This window comes from Pogona vitticeps, chromosome 3 (genome assembly GCF_051106095.1).
Source record: "Pogona vitticeps strain Pit_001003342236 chromosome 3, PviZW2.1, whole genome shotgun sequence".
Taxonomy (NCBI): Eukaryota; Metazoa; Chordata; class Lepidosauria; order Squamata; family Agamidae; genus Pogona; species Pogona vitticeps.
In genome coordinates, this window is record NC_135785.1 from 208782680 (window position 1) to 208805784 (window position 23105).

At 38.3% G+C, this 23105-nt stretch overlaps 1 long non-coding RNA gene across 2 annotated transcripts in view; it reads left to right on the top strand.

Moving 5' to 3' along the window:
- Nucleotides 1-9816: 9816 nt before the first annotated feature.
- Nucleotides 9817-23105, top strand: part of LOC140705410 (uncharacterized) — a 62861-nt gene continuing 49572 nt past the window's right edge. For both annotated transcript variants that reach the window (XR_013542890.1, XR_013542889.1), the window contains exon 1: nucleotides 9817-11670. This is a non-coding gene — a long non-coding RNA (uncharacterized LOC140705410). The remainder of the gene's footprint in view (nucleotides 11671-23105) is intronic.

Consider the following 23105-nt stretch of genomic DNA (forward strand, 5'->3'; position numbering starts at 1 on the left):
AGTATTAGGCTTCATTTTTAATTTTCTAACTTATTTGAGCACCAATTAAATGTTACATTTGGTTGGGGGCAGTCATTTAACATAAGAGAATGACTATTCTGCCAAGGTTAGGTTATAGAGTTTAAAGGTGGGGATTTGGAATATATGATTTCTGTTTCATACAGATAGGAAATATTTAGTCAGGAGGGGAGGGAATTCCCCCCTTTTAAACTTCATGAAACATTGTTTTTTTGTTTTTTGTTTTTTTGTTTGTTTTTTGGTCATAAACATGATCTTAATAAATCTTGTGGTACAATAATGTGCATTGAAAATGTGTGGGAGATATAATACATAGTAAAGGTCTGGAAAGGATGGATAGAATAGCAAGCTACCTTTTTTTTCTCTTTAAGTTGTTGGTCCCGGCTTTCCTGTTTAAATTTTTAAAGCTTAATGAAAGAAAACACAATGCCTACATGAGCCATAGTGCCATCAATCAAAGTACCAGGCGGGAAAGCATGACATGTGAAGCTCCTTGATTCAGAATTCCTGTCATGTCCATTTTCCACAGTGCACAATGCATGCTGATGCCTAGAAGGATGAGAAAAATAACATGATAAACTGATGATTTATTTCTTTTGAGAGCAATGAAATGTAGAATACTGTGATAAATAGGGGATCTGGTGGGACTGGGAAACATTACATTAAAAAGTAGGAGACCTGATTATTGTATTGTTGGGAATTTATCACTCTTTCCCTCAGTGACTTAACCCTGCAAGGCCATTATGTGTGAAAAATCCTGCAATTGCTTCTTGTAATGCTGCTGTGGCCTATATTGCACAAGAGAGCATTCCTGAATTTTAAGAAAGATTGTTAAAATTCTTAGAAGTAATGATGACAGCAGTTTTCCCTTCAGTGTCCGGAAGAAAGTGACAGGGAGGGAGGAGAGGTCCCGATTCCATTTGTAGTTCTTTGCCATTTCAGAGCCGTCATGTCTGCCTCCTGTGCCTCAGCTTGTGCCAGCTATTGCCCCCTTTCCTCACCTTTTGCCCTGCCAAAATGCCATTATCTCTACATGCAAAGAACAAAACTTCTACCAGCCATGTAGTCACTCTTCCATTCCAGGACATGTAGACAAGCAGGCACAAAATAGCCCTGATCAGTGTGTCTTTATAGGAGTGGGGGGTGTAGGGAGTGTAGGCAGGATGGTTGAGTGACTTGGTAGAGCAGGCTAGCAGCCTTGACAGAGGAATGAGGAGGAACTGGGAAGTGACACTCATAAGAGAAGGGATGGTGGGGCAATCCTTCTCCCATCCTGAGCTGCAAGTAAACTGGGAACTGCACTATAGTGCTAGCAGCTAAACCTGAATACAGATGGAGAGTTGTGGAAAAATATTTATCCCTTTTATTGGTTAAAACCTGTCTAGTGAATTATTTATTCTGATAAAAATATGGAGTGTTTTGAATTTATTCCCTTATTTCTTACATCCTCCGTGTCAAATGTAAATTTCTTTTATACCTCAGTGCTTGGAATGCAGAGCAGAGATCAGCATTACAATCTGCACATTTTAGAAGCGGATCAGTATTACACATCAACTATTCTAACAGTGCATTGCATTGTGCCTTCAGTATACTGTAGTTAGGGGAACTCTGGGGGAAGGTGACCATGCTCTACTTGAGTTCTTTATTTCAAAGGAAACAAAAGCAGGGTTAGGCATATGTGTACACTGGATTTTAGGAAAAACAGTTTAAATAAACTCAGAACAATTATAAGTAAGTTCCCATGGCAGAAGATCCAAATGGAAAAAGTCCAAGATGGGTGAGTTTTTTTTAAAACAGAAAGTCTAAAGTCAGAAGTACAAACAATTCCAACAAGGGGGTGTGTGTTCAGGCTACCCCCCCCAAAAAACAACAGACCAATGTAGCATCACAAAAATCTCAGAGAGTATGTGAAAATATAAAAGGGCACATATGGGAAGTGGAAGGAAGGTCAGGCCACAAAGGAAGAGTGCAGATAAGTAACAAAATTGCAGGGATGACGTCAGGAAGGCATGGATGAGGGACAATAGACTGAGGCTGAAACCAGACAAGGCAGAAGTACTGTGGGTGGGTTCCCCCTACTGTCTGAGGTTTGGGGGCTCACTGGAAGGACAGATCCTGAAGCTGAGGCTCCAAAACTTTGGCCATCTCATGAGAAGAGAAGACTCCCTGGAAAAGACCTTGATGTTAGGAAAGTGTGAAGGAAAGAGGAGAAGGGGATGACAGAGGAAGAGATGGTTGGACAGTGTCATCAAAGCTACCAACGTGAATTTGACCAAACTCCAGGAAGCAGTGGAAGACAGGAGGGCCTGGCGTGCTGTGGTCCACAGGGTCCTGAAGAGCTGGACAAGACTGAACGACTAAACAACAACAAAAATCTCCTTTGGGGGGCTACTGTCTCTGCTAAGGATGAGATTTGCATTTTGGACATACTCCTGGACCCAGTGCTATTCATGGAATCCCAGAATGCATCTGTGGTCCATTTCACTTTTTCCATTTGAGGTGGATGAAGCCCAGCTTCATCCCTACTTTGACAGATCACACTGTTGGCTCATATTCAGCTTGTTATCTACAATGACTCCAAGATACTTCTCACTCGTAATATTGCTGAGGCAGATATCCCAAATCTTGTATTCTTGTATCTGTTTAATAATAATAATAATAATAATAATAATAATAATAATAATAATAATAATAATAATAATAATAATAATAATAATAATAATAATAATAATAATAATAATAATAATAATAATAATAATAATAATAAGAAGTATTATTGTTGTTGTTGTTGGTATTGTTATTGTTTTATTATTGTTTATGTGGCTAGTGATGTTTTAAGTGGGAGAATGTTATACTACAATAGACATACTGTACATTGTTTTCCAGATTCCTTCCCCACTTTCACAATATCTCCTCTTGCAGACCAGATTGTACAAAGTGTGGTTGTTTGAATCTAGGGGAAAGTAGCACATTATGAAAATATGACACTATGTTGTTATGTTTAACTTAAATCTGCTGTAGATGCAGCTGTGTTTCCCCCCCCCAAAAAAAAACAATAGTGCCTTCTGCCAAGACTACACACAAGGACAATGTAGTATTTCATTGAGCCCCTGTAGTTTACTGTAGTGTCAATTTCTTTCCATTTTCCATATCAGGCAGGCTCACACACTATCCACATTTCAACATGTTAGGTTGGTGAAAAGGGGGTCTTGTGCTTATGTCTGGAGTACCTTATCCAGATATTTAGGGTCCATGCACTCCCCAAAGAGCTAAGACCATAGTCTTATTGTATGTGGGAAGTCACTTACAGTAGCAGGCAGTGTTGAAACCACCACCAATGATCTTTACTGAAATGGCTCTCTCTTAACTCTTATTATAAAATGGAGGGAAAGAGAGAAACCAGAGATAGGGTAGCTAGGGGTGTGAGAGACTTCATTTTTCCCATGATTTTACAAAGATTACTGTGGAACACTCATATTAGCAGTACAGTTACAAAGACCTCACTCCTCTCTCTCTCTCTCTCTCTCTCTCTCTCTCCCTCCCTCTCTCTCTCTCTCTCTCTCTCTCTCTCTCTCTCTCTCACACACACACACACACACACACACACACACACACACACACACACACACACACACACCAATAATGTGAGCTGTGAAAAAAGCAAGTATCGGGAACAGACATTTGTGAGCCAGCTGCAGCTGCCTGGCAGAGTGGTCAGCCTCCTATGGCAGAAGAAATGCTCTCCCCGTTCCAAACACCTGGAGCCATGGAAAAGTGGAAGAGCCAGGCACCCCTCCTCAGAGGGGGAAGGTGCTTTGGCTGGGCTAGAAATAGGAATAGAAATGAGAGCTTGGGGGAGGAAGAACACTTGGTAGGATGCCCTGGGATTCCTCATTGACAAGAATGAAGTCTCCTTATCAGGATAAGAGCTGGCAAGGAGCTGGAGGGCCTTCCCAACCCAGGAAGGCTGATAATGTGGTGTCCAAACCCTGAGAGGATAAGTAAGGGGGCTGAGAAGGAGAGACTGTGATCTTAGCTCCCATTCTTCCCCAGTTGCTTACTTCAGCTGACTCTTGGACTGGAGGGAAGCCAGGATGGGTTCCTGACTGCCCTAAGTGAACAGTTTTCTCTATATGGGCATATCTGCTTAACTGACCAGGAAGTGAAGTAACTCCTGGCCAGCTAGGGGACTTATCCATTGCCAGGACTAAGGCCAGAGGCTCAAGGGAGGAGCCTGACCAACATTGGAAGTGAGAGTTTGAAGGGGCCTGAGCCAGCAGAGACATTCATTTCTGTTTCTTCCCTCTGCAATCCAGAGCAACATATGGAGTGGAAGTGTAGCCAACCTCCAGAGGGCAGTCCTGGAACCAAATTCTGCTATTGCCAAGAAGGGCTTGGCGCTGCAAGGAACCCCAGCAACCCCACACCCTGCAGGGGCCAACTCTGCAAGAACCTGTGTTTATATATAATCTTTCCACCTTTCTTTGTTCCCAATAAAGTCCTAATTCTACCACGACTTACTGCTTCATCATGGAGGGAGCGGCGGGGGCTGCTCACACCATTGATTTCAAATGTCCAGGGCATCCCTGAGATATGACAAATATGTATATACATATTACTGGAGGAACATATTAATGTCTGTAGATGTTCTCTTCACCTGTCTTTTCAAAACCTGCATTAGGTATCCAAGGTCACATTCAAATGTATGCAATTTTATGAGACAGAATAGCTCCCCATGAAAATAACTATAACTTTATTCAGATTAATTTACAATCTAAATATAATACTAAACTTTTGCAACTAAATGCACCACAAGATAACTCTGATCATTAGTATTTGTTCGAAACACCATGGGTTTATCAGTGTGCTAAAACCTTTTATATCTTATTAAAGAATTTGGGTACTAATTTTTCCCCCCGTGGAGTGCTTATATCCATATAGTCACATTTTTATGTCATTGCAGAGTAAAATACTTTCTCTAGTTACTGGCTTCTATAATGAGAAATTTTCAGGTTCAGTAGCAAGCATGCTTGATAAAGCAACTAGATTTCTTAACATTTGCTTTTTATGCTAGCAAATAGATTGAATGAATTCCAGCTCACAATTCACTGTAGCAGATAAGAAGGTCTGGGAGTCTCCCACAAATAACTTTAGAGGTCACAACTCTAAAACTGTTAACTTTTCATCCAGAGTAACATAATGCCCTCTAGCTATTAATTTAGCAAAATAGAACATTTCTGATTTCTATATTTCAGAGTGTGTTTTTTATATGCTTCCCAAGAAATGTTTAAATATTATCTTTAGATCTCTTCTACTTGATTTCCTCTCAAAAGATAAATATGTTTAGGTCTTGCTTTATTCACTCAACTTTCCAGTTAGTGACTGAAATTCTGTTGCACAGCTCTGCCTCTGTAACAGGAATAATGTCATAGGCAGTGTCAGATTGTTCCTCATTAAAACTTTCCTTTTCAGTTATGGGGGTGCACATGGCTCACAGAGAATTCCACAAAACCACGAACAACCCAAAATCACAAAAGGAACCTTTTATTGGTAGCAATCTGCCACAGTCAATGATATCATTCCTGTTGCTCCAGTGGACCTCACCCAGCATTTCGGCCATATATCAGAAAAGTTTTTTTAGGTGTCTTTTACTTTCATCCTAAAATTATCCTAAATGCTCAAAAGTGATAGTTTCTTTCCATGAGGTCTAGATACAGATTTAGCCATATACAACTGGACTAGTGTCAGCAGAGTTCTCCAACTCTTTCCTCTTATAGCACCACTTGTAGCCCTCCCAAATCCTAATCAGAGTCCCTACTGAATGAGGACAGAGCAACACAAGCTGTTTCAATTTCTTTTTTAGGGATCCACACTTTTCTCTCAGCTGGTCACACTTCATGTCCCATATAGCAGTGGTCCCCAACCTTGGGCCTCCAGATGTTCTTGGACTTCAACTCCCAGAAATCCTGGCCAGAAAAGGTGGTTGATGTAGGCTTCTGGGAGTTGTAGTCCAAGAACATCTAGAGGCCCAAGGTTGGGGACAACTGCCATATAGCATGATCCCCTGACCTTCCTGAGACAAGTTGGAATGAGGAAGAAAGAGAAAACCTGTTCCACCATCTCCATTGGATGCATATAACTTCAGCCTGCTCTGTGCCTAAATAAGGGTGCACAGCCTGGTGCCCAACCCACTGTGTACTTTTTTAATAATAATAATAATAATAATAATAATAATAATAATAATAATAATAATAATAATAATAATTATTATTATTATTATTATTATTATTATTATTATTATTATTATTATTATTATTATTATTATTATTATTATTATTATTTTTGGAGACCCTTTAATCTGTTTCATGTCTGAGTCCACCCAATGGTGAACGAATTCCACATTTTCTTCATAAGTATGTAGCAACGGGTATGCAAGGCAATGTTTCTCAGTAAATCAAAGAGTGAGAGGATTTTCCCCTCTGAAACATTGAACAGCTTCTGATGAAATTTTATTCTTAAATATAGGGTACAGAAAAACTAACAGTGCCCCAGTTCTGATTAAAATTCTGTACTCTCCAAAAATACATCAATCTTTGTCTCCACCTAACAATAACTTGTGAAGGATGTCTATACTACTTATGTTGTACTGCATTACTGAGGTAATGATTGCTGCAGTGAGCTGCAGTATGAGCCTGATCAGTAGCTGGGGATAACTATGTGGAACCAAGGCTAGGCTGAAGGTTCTAGTCCAACTGTTCCTTTACCCATAAAATGAAGTCATACTGAAAGGAAAATGGCTTTACAAAAGAAAACTTGGTTGTTGGAGGAGAAATAGTTAAACATCCTAGGGGATGTGCTCAATCCTTTGGATTTGCTGTAATATAGTTCTTTGACTCCTAGTTTAAAAGTATGTTGCAGCTGTTGTAGTGTCACATTGTGTGGTGGCATTTTAATAGAACTTGTGTTCATATCAGCATCATTTGTTGTTGTTGTTTAGTTGTTAATTTGTGTCTGACTCTTTGTGACCCCATGGACCAGAGCATGCCAGGCCCTCCTGTCTTCCACTGCCTCCCAGAGTTGGGTCAAATATATGTTGGGTAGCTTCAATAACACTGTCCAACCATCTCATGCTCTGTCGCCCCCTTCTCCTCTTGCCTTCACACTTTCCCAACATCAGGGTCTTTTCCAGGGAGTCTTCTCATGAGATGGCCAAAGTATTGGAGCCTCAGCTTCAGGATCTGTCCTTCCAGTGAGAACTCAGGGTTGATTTCCTTCAAAATTGTTAGGTTCTCTTTGCAATCCAGGGGACTCTCAAGAGTCTCCTCCAGCACCACAATTCCAAAGCATCAGTTCTTTTGCAGTCAGCCTTCTTTATGGTCCAGCTCTCACTTCCATACATGGCTACTGGAAAAACCATAGCTTTGACTATGCGGACCTTTGTCGGCAAGGTGATGTCTCTGCTTTTTAAGATGCTGCCTAGGTTTGTCATTGCTTTCCTCCCAAGAAGCAGGCATATTTTAATTTTGTGGCTGCTTTCACCGTCTGCAGTGATCATGGAGCCCAAGAAAGTAAATCTGTCACTGCCTCCATATCTTCCCCTTCTATTTGCCAGGAGGTGAAGGGTGTTTTAGTGTAAAGAAAACTCTCCTAGCATCATGTGGCTAGGAGGGGAAGAGTTGCCACCATTTTTCCTCTTTCTCAGTATCATAGAGAGCTTGCCATAGACGCCTTTCCTTAGGCCAGTCAGAGGGCTTGATTAATTGCCTTTCCCCCAGACCAATCCTAATAACATGATGTAACCATTGTCCTTTCTGAACCCTGTCCACTATCTGTAATGCTGTCACTACATGTGACCTTGTAATGTTACTTTTCATTCTGCTTCCTGGATGAGTTGCCCACCAGGAGTACTGCTGGCAGACATTCATCTGTGTGTGTGGCTGACTTCCTTAATCTATTGCTAAGAGACTCTTTGCTATTCTATTATCTGGTGATCACCACAAAGCCCATCAGCCTGCTCACTGCCTGAACCCAATGGACGGGACCAGTGACCATGATCTTAGTTTGTTGATGTTGAGCTTCAGACCATTTTTTGAGCTCTCCTCTTTCATCCTCATTAAGAGCAGCATCATTACACTATTATTATTGAAGACAAGAGCAATGCATCATAGATCTCATTGCCTTTTATACTGAGGATTAGGTGCTTCAGAAGTAGCTTTCTTAAATGAATTAGATTAGAAAGAAAAGTAGAGGGAAAATGCCAGGCAGAATTTTTGTTTTCAGAAAGAAAAATCTTGGTTCATGTCACAACCAACAACTTAAAACAACCTTTAGTTTGATAGTGATGAGACAAAACATTTCTTTTGGTTTTACACAAATCTTTTCTAGTATGGATAGATTTGAAACAAAGAATCCTCCTGTGCATACTCCAGTCAAAGAATGTTCTTGTGTATATAAATGATTACTCTGATCTTCCTTGGTAGCTTTGATTTAATTTCTGGGGAATGTTTTCCCCATGCTAATTCTGAAATAACTTTGCATTTTACTATGCAAAAAAACCCTTCTGAGATAAACTTTATTTTTGATCAAAATATGTCATGGTTATGATCATGGCATTGTTTCTTCTTTACTGTGATGCTTCATATGAGAAGAGGAAAAGAGAAAAGGCATGAGTAAGATATGAATACTCTTTGTGCATTAATTTTATTTTTCAAATATCTAATTCCAGATTGTTCCCTAATCCCCAGTCCAATGACTTTTAAACTGTGTTGCTGATAACCATATGTGACTTGCTTTTTCTTTGCAAGCCAATAAATTAGCTCATCTAATAGCCAATCCCTGAGATACTACTTTGAAATCTTTTGCATTAAATGTCAACTATTTATTTATTTATTTATTTATTTATTTATTACAGCATGTCTAACTTACCCTGTGTCAAAAGACATCAGGGTTGAGATAAAAATGTGTAAAATCAAATTAAAAGGATCTAAAACAATTTAAATCAATATAATTTTAGAATTGCAGAGCTCTCAGGGACCCTATGAATTATTGAGTCTCATCAAGAAGGCATATTGAAGAATCAATCTCCCGGTCTCTGGTTCCATAGCCAGACACTTAGACCAGCAAGCTATCCAGTAGTTCCCGAAAACAATTTTAGAACAACTTCAAACAATGTAAGATTTCCAAACAAATAAAAAACCCAGCCAGCTGAAAAACTGGAAACGAAACTATAATCTTCCTTGATGCCAAATGCTTAGGTAACCAATCAAGCTTAACTTGGCATTAAAATAAATGCAATGTTGGCACAAGTAAGACCTCCAAAGAAGGGACATTCCACAGCCAGCTTGTTATAATTGGGATAAGTTGTCTTTAGCATCTCTGATTAGGAGATTAGGTTGGTAGAGACTGAGGGAATTACAGACTTCCATCTGCTAATGGAAGTGAAGGCCTCAGGAAGGAAAGATCAAAGGGGTATACGGGCACACTGTATTTCTTGTTCCCCCTTTCCTTCCCTTGAAATAGGATATTGCCATTCTATGACAGCTTGCTGAAGGACACTTGACACTAGGTTATGTACTATCAGTGAACACGTCCATGAACATCACTTTGCTTTTGCATTTGCCTCTTGCTCTCCCACTCACTCTCTCACACATATTCACTTAGCTTAAGGGATCCTTTTATTTATTTATTTATTTACAATATTTTTTAGCCGCACCATTGCCAGTGGTTTCTTTTGAAGATCTTTGTATGCAACACATTTCTATGCTCTTACTATTTTGAATAAGTTGGTACTCTGTAATACTTGGGGGTCTTTCCTGATCAATGGTATTCATTCTTGATGTGTTATCTGTCATGGCAGTTTTGAATATCCATCCCAATTGTTATTTTCTGACCTTCTTTTTCTTTTTAAGAGTCCCTTAGTTGTGAGAGATTTTCTCTTTTGAACCCCAATACAGCTGTGTTGGACTTTCTTGGCAATGCCCTAATGCATATATGTTTGATTTAATAATACTGTGGTCACTGTATGAAATCTGTTCAGCAACAACTGTCATACAGCAGGTCTTGGGCTCCACTTAGCATTAAATCAAGGGTCTCCTCCAAAGATCCATCTTGAATCAAGTTTCTTCTGGATTCAACAGCTGTTCACATGATTATCAACAATCTTATCTCAAGGATGGAAAGGGACTTATAACAAATGTTACAGCTTGAAGAGGTAAAAGAGAAAGCTGATTACAGAATATCTCCCTGTATGATGCTCAGTCTTTCAGCCAAGAATCAAGCTAGCAGCCTTGTTCTCTCCAAGCTTCAAGAAGACTGACTTTTAGAAAGGTTAATCAATCCCAATAGCACATCCTCTACTTCATTTGCAAAAAATAAAAAAATGAGGCTGACTGGATGTGAAAAAAAGGAAGAGATAGACACCCTGGAGTAATGTAAGCACTTCCATTATGGTGATGAAAAAACAATTAGTTGCAGTACGTTTGACAGATGTTAAGTAATAGATTAAGGCACACACATGCCCTGAAACTTCAAGGATATTGTAGTCCAGTCACATAAAACTTTTCTTAGATATAAGCCCACTCTGGGACTTTGTTCCAGATGATGGCTCATAAGGCAGCAGTCCTGACAATCAGGCCATTAGTAGAGCAACAACAACAAAAGATAATGATCTAATGTGAGATATAAAAAGTACTGAAGTCAAGCTAAAGTAACACCCTATTTCTTCTAATAACTGTGATATAGTTTTATATATAAATATACATACACACACGCACGTGTGCTGTTAATTAGGCTGAAATTGCTGTTAAATAACCTCAGTGGTTTGAGGATGCATTCAATGTCCCTGCATGTCTATGTTTCATCTCCACCTCCTGTCCTATTTGGATCCGGTTGCTTCATCCCTCATAGTCTTGCAGCGAAGAGGGGTGTTTTGCAACAAAGATTCACAAAGCTGCAATTCTCTGCTGCAGTGGGTATGTTTCTTCCCTGGGGCTTGTCAGTTGGGAAATTTTCAAAGGGCATTCAGGAGAAATAACATGTGACCTAGGAATACTATTCTGGATAAAATGTTAATTATGAACTTATTTAAGAGCAAACATTTATTCTTTAGGAATATTTAAAAGAGATAGTTTTCAAAAATAATTTCCAAATTAATTGTTGAAATAAATGATGGGTGAAAAAGTATTTATCAGCTCACTAACTTTTCTGTGGACCAATTAAATCACGGGGTGGGGGAATTCAAAAAGAGGAGGAGTATTTTTTTTTAAAAAAAGTATTTTAAAATTGCTAGGATTTTGCTGAAATTGTAGCATGCACTTAACCATGATATTTTCAACAGCACTAGTAAGCCATGGAAAATGCAAAGGTTTTTGCTATTATTCTGGCCAGCATACAGGGCCCTAGTATGTCATGCAGGGACTTAGAGATTCACACTAGAAAGCTAAGCCTGTGTCGTTTCTCAAGTAGAGCAGGACATAGAGTCTGAGTTGTTAGAAAAGAAATCAAAACTGAAAGAGTTCAGTGAGATGCTTAAGTGCAATATATAATCTGAAAGAATGGGAGAAATTTGATTGAAGTCATCAGGACCTTCTCTATCAACATACAGAGCATGAGACAGCTGCTCAGACAACAGCAGATTTGAGGTGTCATGAAAAGGTAGAGAATGATTAGTTATTTGCTTTGCTATTGCATTTTTTACTGACAGGGAAATAGAGAGGTTCTTGTAAAATAACTTGGCTAGCTTTACTTACCATATGTCTTCACTGGAGTGTCTTTTGACGGCTGGGAGTGAGGAGTCATTTGTAGTTCTGCTTCAGGCAACAAAATACCTTGGATGAATCCAGTATCTCATCCCCACTTCTACATATGTGGTTAGTTACCAGAAAGTGCAAATGCCATTTTAGACTTTACCTTTACAGTGTGTTCAATCTCTATTTTATAAAAAGGAGCAGGGAAAAACTTATGCATAGGTCTTGATGCAACTATGTTTATAATTTATATTTATAAACATATAATTGACATCTTTGGCTAAATTAAATGAGAAACTGCCTGTCTATTTTCACTCTCTTCCTTTCCTCCCTCCCTCTTTCATTTTTGAAAATTTGGTTCCAGATTATAATTTATAAAACATGGCACCTAAATCAATAGATAGCAGAGCTCTAATTCAATCAGTAATTTTTATAGGCAATAAAAATGCTTCATAACATTACTCAAATTGTAATTTTGGAGAACATTACAAAGATTTGTTTTCTCATAATAGGCTTCTTTAAAGAGCATTGCATTATGATATTCTCTTATCTCATCCATTTAAAGGATGGCAGATACACAGAACCAAAACATACTGCCTTTCAATGATCTGTTTATCTGCGGCAGCCTCCTGTTTCCATAAATATGGGTCTTGGGTGCAACAGAAGCAGGTTTCTCCACATGGTGATTGCTATGGATGAACTCCATATTGCATGGAATAGTTGCCATGGGGAGGAATGTGCAGCATCAGTTGTTTGTGGGTATTTGTTTGTAGGCACCAGCCATGAATTTTCCATTCGTGTTTGAATAAAGTTAAGTTCCACTATCAAAACACAGTATGCAGTTGTTATTACTGTATAGTCTGAAAGTTCGTACTGTATTTGCAGTGTTCTTGGCATCAGAATGGGAGAAGCTTCTTATTGGTTATCAGTCATTATCTAAAGAAACAGCATTTGCTCAGAATAAGATCTAGCATTCCTGTTAAAACTGATGAAGCAAAATTAGTGCCAGAATAAGTAAGCCACCTTAGGCAGCTGCTTTTGGTTGTCATGAAAGATCAGGAGATGGCTAGTAATTTAATTAGTCATCATTGCATTTTTATTGCCACGGGAAGAAACAGGTCTTTGTGGGATTTTCTGTCACAAGTAGAAATATGACCATGATGAGGAAGGGGAGAGGATTTGTATTCTGCTTCAGGAAGTGAAGTATCTTTGGCTGGCTGTGAGCAATATGAGATTAACATTTCCAGATTAACATTATTTTCAGTTGAATAGTGCTTTTGACCACTTTCATTAAAGCAGAAATAAGAAAAGTCCCCAATACAAAGTTACACTGTACAAAGATACAAATGTGTCTTATGTTAAAGTGATGTGCATATTGCTTTGGAGTGTTGCTTGTTCTTCAGCAGAATCATGCAGCCAACCAGTAGGTTCTCCAAATAAATGACCATCCTCTAAGTCATAATGGATTAACTCTTGAAATTCTACATGGGAAGAAGATGGAGGAAAGGACAGAAGTTGGGGCTGTTGCAAGAGCCTAGGAGAAAAGAGAACTCTAGAGAAGATAGCAAAGGAATTCTGTAGTGTCGGAAAGAACAGCTACCGTCTCCAATTAGTTTATAGTTTGCATATCAACATATTGGCCATTTCATAAATATTTGAGTGAGTATATGTTGAAAGATTGTAGGAACAAGGGACACTGCCTGATAAGTAATGAAATCATTGACACATCATGTTCTTTATTTCCTGCACTGACTGGCAGAATCTCTCCAGATGGTTTCCCAGATAGTCTTAGATCTCTTATGCAAATCATGTGATCTACTTTGATTTATGATCCTTCCATTTTTAAACCGTAATCTATTGAAACAAAAATTGTTTTTGGCTTGTAACAATTCAGTCTGTTACAACATAACCCACCACTTTTAAAGTTCAAAACCCATTCAGGTAGTACAAGTTCCCATGCAACTAGAGTTGTCAGGTGTCAGGGTGCCAACCGGAGTCTCGAGGAAATACTATACTTCATTGTTTCTCCTAGTAGATGGACAAATCTCAGGTCGAGCAATGGTGGGCAAAGAAAACGGCTGATTCTTGCAAAGTGGCATTAATACATGTATGCTAATTTCTACCAATTCTCAGCTGGCACCAAAGCTCACTGCTTCAGTGTTAAGTTATTCATGTGTCTACTGCTTCTATGACTGTGGTGTACCAAGAAGCCAGGAGTGAGGACAAGGGACTGGGAAGAGAGCCAGTTGGCTTATGCACTTGGACCTACCATGCTGTTTGGTGAAAGATGTGAAGTGTAGTGTTTTGTAGCCATTCCCCACAATCAGAAGCACTTTCACACACTTGCCTGCTCCACCATTCTGACATCGGAAGAGTTCACATCTGTGATATCTGTGATAAAAGGGTTCACCTCCAGACTCAAGTTTAGTTCTGATATTTTAGGGAATGGGATGAGGTCAGCTTATTACTCTATATGGAACACACCATGTTTTCCACAATTTTCCCATACAAAATTTACTTAGACTAAGCTCTTAGAGGCTGGCTAGATAGCTCAGTAGTTTAGATATCTGGCTGTGGAGCCAGAATTTGGGAATTCAGTTCCCCACTGTGCCTCTGGTGGGTAAAGCCAGCCTATGAGTCCTTGGGCAAGCTGCATAGTCCCAGGGTGCCCCCAGAAGGAGGAAATGGTAACCCACTTCTAAATATTTTCTACCAGGAAAACTGAAAAGGGTTGCGATAAGTTAGAACTGACTTGACAGCACACAGTTATTTCATTATTAGAAGAAAATTTTAATTTACTGACAACTAATAGAAACTCATATTTTCAGTTTCCACAAAATATATTGGCCTTTGTATAACAAGGTAATACTATATACTTACAGTATTTAGATTATGTCGGTGAAAAAGTATGCAGAAACCATAGGGACTAATTTCAGTCCAATTATCAATACCATTGGGAGTAATCAAATTGAATCAATTGCTGAATAATAAATAATAAATCCTATTAATTCAATGGGTCTACTTTATTTGATACTATAACTTTGTAAGAGTAATATCTTTAGTCACCAAGTATAGAACATTATTATAAACGTAACATTTATGAGAAATTGCATTTAATAGTATTATGGCAAGTGCCATTTCTGAGATCTGTTAATGAACATTGATTAAACAGAGTACAATATAAGAAATATTTTCTTCATATTCACCAACAGAGAAGTGTACGTTTAGGAGAAGCCAAAACAATAATTTCTTACTAAATATATCCCTAAGGGTTTTTTTTAGCTGTCTTTTTAATAAAATGTGGCAGCAATATTAAAGCAGACATTCATCTACATTGTCTCAAGGCTAGTGCAATCATCAGTTGAAGAATTTTGCATCCAGAAATAGCTTTTGGGGTAGTGGCTATGCTGGTGTTATTTCTGATTAGAATTTATTATTTTCTATTATTTTCCAGGGTGTTTTTTTTTTTCCCTTGATGTTTTATTTTGCAGAAAGAAAGAAAACATCAAGGCCACTTTTATCTGACTGGTAGCTCTGATCTCTTTAGAAACATTGAAAGTGTACCTTGAAAAAGAAATGGTTAATTTGATCCCATAATGTCTCTTTAGCTCTTTCATAGAAGCAGGATAGAGCTACGAACTCCCGTTTCTTGTTAGCGTAAATTACCATCAACTGGCATTACATGAGTACTGAAGGGTCTTTTAGATATCAGATGATGACTTGCATACTTGTTCAGTGAATTGAACAAAACATTATCTGGGGGGGAAAAGGATAATACATAAGTAGGATTGCAGCACTACATGAGCAAGCCTTATGTTCCAAGTTGCTGTCGCAGGTAAGAGACCTTTACCCATGAAGCATGAAGGTCTGAAGCAGGACTCAAAAAAGTATTCAGATGTATCTACTTGGAATCTTTCATGCAGTTGATAGAATCCACCTCAGTCTTTTGCACTGAATAAATGAAGACCACTATGAATCCAGTTTTTGAATGTCCTGGATATGCAATGCTGCAGATGTTATTCAGTACCTTATCTCATTCCATGACTACTCAGCAAGAAAGAGGAGACCTTTGCATACATGAAAAATGGATTAAGCGCATACTTCTCTCTCTCCCCCTCCATGTCTCCAGAACAAGCAAGCAGGCAAACAAACAAAAGACCCTGCCCCCTCCCACATTTGGCAAGTTCTTCGTGCCATCTCTGTCAAGGTGGGGAATCAAAGGTTTAGTCTCCTGAGATTGGGTATAAAGCCTCCACCCACTCAAAAGCAAAGTGTTTCTGCCATCACAGTTGATCCTGCACCTGGCCCTGTTCACTGCCTTGGGATACTTTTCAGTAGAGACAATCCACACATCTGCCCGACAATTATCCAGTAGTCAAATGATGATAAACTGATGTGCATATACAGTACATGATTAAAAAAAAACACACAAAACTGTGAGACACCAACTGACAACCACAAAGTACAACTTAAAGGTTAAATACTTACCTATGGTCCCATATTGTGTTCGAACAAAATGTTTCATTTGCCTTTAATCCTAGAAAAGCAACAAGTGTGACTATCAAACCACTTAATATAAAATATATTTGAAAGAGTGAAGAAGACAGGTATAGTATATTTTAAATATGTACTGGCTGCCATTCAGCATGCTACATTACTCAGTTTATTCACTCCAAGATTTAACTCACATGACTAACTTCACGGAATATTTCTAAACTTGGCAGATTTCCCAAGCCCTTATATTTTGGAAAGAGATTTAAGTTAAGTTGTTAATTCTGTGCTGGATAAATCCTCTTCTCTCTCAAGAGAAATGTGTGAGAAATGTAAAATAATCCATCCTTTTCTAGCAAAATTGAGGTTAATTGATCTATGGAGAGTCTTAAAGAATTTACCTTTTGCTCTCTTATATAATCCACCAAGGATAGTTCAGAGATGGGAAGGGACATTGTTCTTTTCTTTTTACTTTTCTAGTATCTCAAAAAGTGCTTATTTAAGGACATTTATCCCAATTTTCCATGAAATATTTCTTTTCAAATGGTTCAACACTCCGATTCCATTTCTTTGCTGCACCACATGGCAGTTATATAAGAACAAAGTTGTACGACTTTCAGATTAGAATGTGGTTCATCAAAAGCAAAGCATTTTCAAATCCTATGTATTTCCATGGGGAACAAGTACCTCCTATTGCAATTAAAGAAACCCAAAACATTTGCTGGACTGTGTGTCTGTCCAATATTAAGGTGTCCTTGAGAAACACACTATAAAACTGAAGCAAAGGCATGGGAGAAAGTAAGAGATTTGGGGATTATTTCAATCGTTTACTAGAGAGAAAAGTAGTAAATAATTTTAATTAATGCATAAGTAACATTAAAGGGTCGGAGTTAACATCACATAATCAGGGGAAGTGATCAGATAGTATCAGCAAAAAGGTATAGACACAGGAAGATAGAAGTCAGTGCAGTTTAACCAATAACCTGTTTCTTCAAGATGAAATAAATAGGTATTTTGTCTGCAGAAAGTCCTCATATCAAAGCATAAATATGCCAAATATTTTCAGTTGCTTATAAGCCCTGTGAAAAGGTCCCAGTGTCAGCAGCCCACTATAAGAAAATGAGTATTTTTTTTATTTTCTCTTTAACAATAATTCTCAAGAAAAAAAGGAATAAACAACGAAAGATAATGAAATTTAGTGCATATAAATATATACTAACACCTTAACCAACAAGGTTAATGCTTTAGGGCATCTAATCTATCTTTTAAATATGCATTGTCAGACAAGCCTGAGACAGTACCAAAATACGTTTCCTCCACAGTAAATCTCCATCAGTATTGCTGCTATTGATCAGTAGAGTCAGTAACTGAATCTATCCATGGGATTCAACACTATCTGTCTTCATATTATATGACCCCTTACTCCTGCCAAAGCCCATTAAACTGTCACCTGTGGACTTTACATCATTTTTATTGGAGGGTCCTGGTGAAAGTTTGCCATCTTTACTTATCTTTAAAATATAGCACTGCTGGAAAGGATTGCATCCTGAAAATTCCATTCCACATCCCTCACTTTGTCTCTTCTCTTCTGTGGAGAAAGAAGGGCAAATGTAATAGGTCTTAAACAGCAGGATATCACAAAGACCAAGCAATAGAAATATTTAAATTAGACATTTGATATATAATTCTTCAGACCCCATCAAATGCCATAGAGCTTTTGTTGCACGCTTCTGCTTAGAGAAGTATGTGAGTCACGTTTGTTTTCTTAAGGTGCTTTCTTTGATGTGCAAATAAACGACAAAGTTCAGATAAGAGAATTCAATATGTTTTGCTGTGTACCCAAGTCTTGGAATGAAACACGCAAGGTACAGTCATGGGGGGGGGGGGTTGGAGACCGAGGGCTTGCTATCAGAAAATGTCACCAGGAAAATGTTGAGTTTAATTTAATAATTGCTGGAAAATATATTTTAATGGTATATTTCCACAATCAGAATCTGGAGAAGAAAGAGCATTTTTTAAATATTTCTGTATCAGAAATAGCCATCATTCAGAAGGCAAATCTAACCTCTGCTTCTGTCCCTGTAATTTGAATTCCATGACTGTATAATCAGTCCTGATTATTTCAACTGAACATATATCCATGAAATAATGGTTAGAGAAAGTGTCAGGCAGCGTCTTTGAATTTATTCATAAGATATTCTGAAAACAATAGCACTTATTACCAAGTAAATAGTTGCAATCCAACACCTATTCTTTAAACAAACACTCCCAATTATTGCTGATTAGTTGTTTGATAAATTTAAAGGCAATAATCTAGATAAGGAATAATGATCTGGATCACACATGTGAACATACAAATTAGGATGGCGTATACTAAGCACAAATCACAAATATCAACAAGACTGTATTCGCGAAGGCTTTCACGGCCGGGATGTAATGGTTGTTGTGGGTTTTTCGGGCTTCTTGGCCGTGTTCTGAAAGTGGTTCTTCCTAATGTTTCACCAGTCTCTGTGGCTGGCATCTTCAGAGGACAGCAGACTGTCCTCTTTAGTAGATTAACAATTAATGATGGGTGTCAATGTGAAAGAGCAGGAAGAAACATTCTGATCTAGATGTTTTGCCTTCTATTTTTTGTTATGCATTTTTGAAATGGAACGTTTATCCAATCAGCCAGTGTGGTAAACAGATGTTCACAAATCTGCATGCTGGATTTTTTTTTATGCAGTAGCTATTCCACCCCCCCCCCCTGCAAACTAGAACTGAAGATTTGTCCTTTCCTGCCAGATGTTATGGAGTGAAATAATTCACAGCAGCTTGAGCCACACACTTTGCCATCTAGTGGAAACCAACTGTGCATTTTCATTTTCTGGAAGGATGGCTGTCACTGGCTCGATAAGGTTAAGCCTCCTTAGGCTAGCTAGCACAGCAGACTTTGAATGTAACAGCCATATCAAGCAAAGAAAGGCATTCTCTGTCTGATTTAGTCTCCTGTCTTACAAAATGAAAACAAATGTGAAATTAGAGAGAAGCAATAATCTTCAACCACATGCTGCTCTGTAATTCACTAGGAGGTTGTGTCAACTCAGGAACACATCAGCTGTTGTTTGCCATATAAAGACCAGGGAAAAATGGGCTGAGGAAAAGTGCCAGCTATTATTATCAGCTTTGCCTATTCCCATTAAATGCACAGGACATTGTAACCCAGCGCAGTTGGGTCATATCCATATATACCAAATAAAATTCTGCTTAGTACCAGAAAGTAAATTTAGTTTTAAAGTGATACTGCTTTCATGAATGGTAAAATGCCAATCTGCCTTAATCTTCACACAGCCCAGCCTTTTAAAACATGAATTGCACATTTAGAGTCCAATTGAAGACAAATATTGCAATCTCAATTGCTCACAACAAAAGACCTGAAAAAATAGGTTTCTATGCATATTTCTATGGCAGATACAAGTGCATATGGTGCTACAATGCAATCACATTTTTAAGCAATAATCACCCAGTCTGTTTTCTATTTGTTCAAGTTTGTAAAACATCAAGACAACTTTTATAAATCCAATTACAGAAAAGCCTCAAGAAATGTTGAGTGACACTGAAGAACATAAAATGGTTGCAATAAAGAGAGTGAAAGAGAGATGCCATGAGATAATGGCCATCATGTACGGTATGTTCCTTTTCATTAGCAGCTGAAGTGGGACTGATCAAACTATTGTAAAGACATACTTTCTACTATACGGAGGAAAAAGTTTGAAAACACAAAGCCAGCAGTGAAAGAGAAATGTTTCATAGACATTTCTATGGAAGGATGGTGGCAGATGTAAATTCATTTGAAAGTCTGAAATAGATACAGTGGGGTCTTGACTTGAGAACTTAATCCGTATTGGAAGGCGGTTCTCAAGTCAAAAAGTCTGCAAGTCAAGTCTCCATTGACCTACAGTGCATTGAAAACCGATTAATCCCGTAACAGGCCGTTTTTGTTCCATTTTGGTTTTTTTCTGCTCTGTAAGTCAACTCTCAGTCTGCAAGTCAAACCTAAATTTTGTGGCCAGAGAAGTCTGTAACTCAAAAAGTCTGTAAGTCAAGCCGTCTGTAAGTCAAGGGTCCACTGTACTTATTGAGTGATCCATCTGTACAACCAAGAATCTGAGATTCTAGATTCAGAGGAAGAGCAATGAATTCAGGAGGTCTCTTCAGATTGTTGCACACAGGGCAAAGCAGAAGGTGAAGCACCGGGATTCTCTCACCTCTCCACATTCTTTGAGTGGAAATCTAAAAGAATTATGGGGCATTGTAAAATAGGCATCTAACAAATTCACAGTGAGATAAGGTGTCTCAATAAGATTGCCTGTCAAGAAATTGAGATCTGCATCCACTGCAAGAACAAAGTTAGGAGTACCACAAGATTTCTACAATGTGTATAAAATATTTTTGTGTGTAACTCTTGTATGTAACTAGTCTTTGTGGCACAACCAGCAAGCATGAAAGATCGACTGATTAATCAAAAAGATACAACGCCCCCAACCATCTAATGCTTTTAATGTCTAGAAATCCATGAAACACGACCATGTTATGGTTTATAATTCATAATTTATTATTTTTATTTATTTATTTATTTGCATTGGGTTATACTACTCATTTTTTTCATTTATTGCCATTTGTTTGGTGTTATTTGGTTATGTGTGAGCTAATGGTCACTTTTTTTTTTGGTTAATATTGTCTGTTTGATTGACGATGTTGGTATTTTTCTATTTTTGGTTGATTGCACAGTTTGTTTATATTATGCAAACCAGCCTGAGTAGTGATTTTGCTAAATTGACTGTCTGTAAGCTTTATAAATAAATAACTAAAATATAATTATAGTTCTAATTAAATTGTGATATAGGTGTCTGCACTGTTTTTCAACAAATCTGCAAAAAAGGGTAAAAATATCAGTTATTTGTGCAACTACATCACAATTGTAGGACAAGGCAGCAAGCTAGTTGTTGGTCAAGCCATGCATTCAATCTAGAATATGGGGGTATATTAATTTTTACTGGAAGATCTTCCAAAATTGATAGCTTAAGGACATAGAGAAGGTAGAAACATATTCTATGGTTTCCTTTCTACTCTGCTGTGTAATGTCATACACTTGTTATCACTCTGAATATAACTAGTTGTTTAAGTTGCCACTTTTCCTTCTGAATCTGTGATTAATGTGACTTAGCCTAGTTTATTTTATGCAGAATTCTAACTAAGCACAAGCTTCTAGATTTCATAGGATCAACCTAATATTGATATAATTATTCATGTGTGGCATTATTGTAGTTGAAAGGGTAAGCAGAGGCTCTTACAACAGCAGCTATCATCATTTTGTGCAGTTGCATAATTTGAGGGAAACACAACTAACATATACACACACACATTTTAGCAAGTGCTAAAATATTTGTTGAAGCCTTTTCCCTCAGAGAAAAAATATTTTAGTATTTACTGAATGATTTTGTGGTTTCTTGGGATAATGAAACAAACAAGGGATTCTGTTCCTCATGGGAAGAAGGATGTAAATTTCCTATAAATAAACACGTAGGAATTGAAGTATGTTTTCCAGATCAAATATTGTGTATTTATTCCTGCTACCATATTTGAGATACTGGCCAAAATCCCACTGGTGTTCACATAAGATTTGAACAGCTTTCCATGGATAATTTCATCAGATAGATGTAGTGCTTCTTGGTTATATGCCTAGTCATGTACTCATTTGCACAAACAAGATACACTCCAGCAGCTCACCAATTACCTACTGCAAACCTTACATGAACACCAGGAGGATTTTGGCTGTTATGTCTGCCTTCACCATCACTCTGCCATCTGACTCCTTGTAGCTTCTGGCATGAGGAACAGATTTGGAGGTTATAGAAAAGCAGCAGAACAGCAAGGGTAATTATGTTGCCAGTAATCCATACATTTTAAATTCTGGTTTTAAAAAATCTTGAGTAGCTTTCCAAATGTTTATAAAGATATGTAATTGTGAACCTCAAGTGAATTAGGGTATGGGAGAAGAGCATGTAAGGCTGGGGAAGTTTTGGGCATTCTCCACAGATATATGAGAAATATGCAACTCAGGTGGGGGGGGGGGAGACAGAAAAAAGTACCTGGGTTTCCTTCCTAGACAAAACTTCCTGAGGAGCTTTTGTCCAATTCTCGAATACTCTAATTCTATCTACGATCCTATCTCCGTTCTTAATATGGTAGATATGCATGGCCTGTGGGAAGGTAGAGTTTCAGCTTTGAAGGAGGATGAGCAGGAGAGCGTGTCTAATGGCGTGTGAAATTTTTAAATCCTATCTTTACCCCAATTTGATAAATATGAAAGACAATTAACATTGAATACTTCCACACTATTAGAGAGGAGGCCGGGTAGGTGGGGCTCGTCAGCCCTGGAAGGCAGTCCATCTAGGAGAAGGAAAACTCCGACTTTAAACCTCCACTGCCTTGTGGCTATATCCACTTATGGAAAGGGCTTCAGGAGTTAACCTCGAGGCAAAATCGGGAGCAGGAGTCCTGGAGGCAGTTTGTGTCATTCTGCCAACTCCTGCGACGTCACTGGAACCAGTTGTATTGGTTCTTGCCTTTCCACTGGGCTATTTCAGCGACGTGGAGAGGGGGGATTTGCTGCTTGGGTAACAGCCTATCCTCCATATTATTTTACCCAGGCTTCGTGCTCTGGAGAGGACACTCCAGCTTCGCATACAGCATCAAAACAACACGGGAAGTAGCAGTTACTGGTTATAAGTCTTTGCTTAATTGGCATAGAGCATGTTGCCAGAGGCTACTTCTGATGGTGGGAGAGGTCATTGCACCTCACCAGGTAGC